This window comes from Genypterus blacodes, unplaced genomic scaffold (assembly GCF_046128005.1).
Source record: "Genypterus blacodes isolate CSIRO-AG114 ecotype Tasmania unplaced genomic scaffold, CSIRO-AGI_Gbla_v1 ptg000067l_1, whole genome shotgun sequence".
Classification (NCBI taxonomy): domain Eukaryota; kingdom Metazoa; phylum Chordata; class Actinopteri; order Ophidiiformes; family Ophidiidae; genus Genypterus; species Genypterus blacodes.
In genome coordinates this window covers 24,539-25,960 of record NW_027466879.1, presented here as the reverse complement: position 1 = coordinate 25,960, position 1,422 = coordinate 24,539, and positions in this window count along the sequence as shown.

Below are 1,422 nucleotides of genomic sequence, written 5' to 3'. Positions count from 1 at the left end.
GCAAACTCTCATCCCGCGTTGATTGGCAGCTCATCGCAGCCTATCGGGTTGCGAGCTGCGCCGTCTGGTTTGCCCTTGAGCCAATCGGATGGGAGACAGGGCGGGACTTCCTGGTCGGGCGTACTTTGGAGTCGTTGGAATCCTGGGACAAGGATGGCAGGAAAGACCAGCATGACGTCACGCTTACCTGAGACCTGAACACACCTGGAAATAAGCTGCTGCCAATCCCAGCACGAAGTGTAATTACAGCAATAATTGTGTGTTATTTACTTTAAATACCAAGTACACAAACGGCCCACCGACTATCTATTACCAAGAATAAACACTGAAGTACAATGAACACCTGCGATGGAAATCTGTCTAAATACAACTAATCTGTTAAATATCTACTTTAATGAGTCGCAGTATTATACTTAGTTATTTCTGCGTGTGTGTGCGTGTGTGTGTGTGTGTGTGTGTGTCATATAACCCACTGCCCATCTTCCATGTGATTGTGTTGCTAATACAGTGTAAAGCTTTGGAGGTGAAGTAAACATTTTATTTTCCAGGCATAAGAAATCTGAAGCAAGAGAGGACTAAAGACATTCAATTCTACACAATAGACATTAAAGATTGTTTAGTTCTATTCAGCTCCACGATAAATATAAAAATAGCAAAGATATACTGCACTTCCTCGAATAAAGACGAGGGGATAAGTGGAGTGGGTGACGTCTGTATCTCTGCTATTCACAACACAGTACATACGTCTGAAACATGTTGATACTTGAGTCATACACAAAGCAGGCTGGAGGGCCACTTGTGTCCAAGGTTCGGTCTCTGTGACGATTACATCTCCAGCTCATTGAGCCACTGTACAAAATTAATACAGAATAGAGCAGAAGAGAAAAGGGCTGATGGCTGTGTTGACCTTACAGAACGCTCTCCCTCCATATTGTTTAAGTGGATTCAACAGGGGCACAAAGAAGAGTAAAGAATCCCAATAGCGAGTTGAAAATGCCGCATTGGAGTTTGCAGTATTATGTTGGATTTGCTGACATAACTCTTAATTTTACAGCTCTTTGTTTTATAATATTTTTAAATCCTGTTATATTATAATAAGTGTAATAAGTGTAACTACCAGGGGAGCTAGTGAACTAGTTTGTCCATCAAATGAGAGGAGGAGGAAATGCTGCCCCCTGGTGGCTCCTAGGCAGAGCTCTGTGTTCACGCAAACAATAGTGATCCATCAATCAATCAGTCAAATCAAGGAAAGTATGTAAAACCACAGCACACAAATATGACTTCAGATAGAAAACTGCATGCACCTTTAATGGAAACGTACTTTATTTCGTAGCTATTCTTAAACAGCTGGTTTCCTTTGTTAGCTTTAAAATGGTTTCCTCTGATAAAGACACTGGACAGCTGAGAGAATTCTGTCTCCGT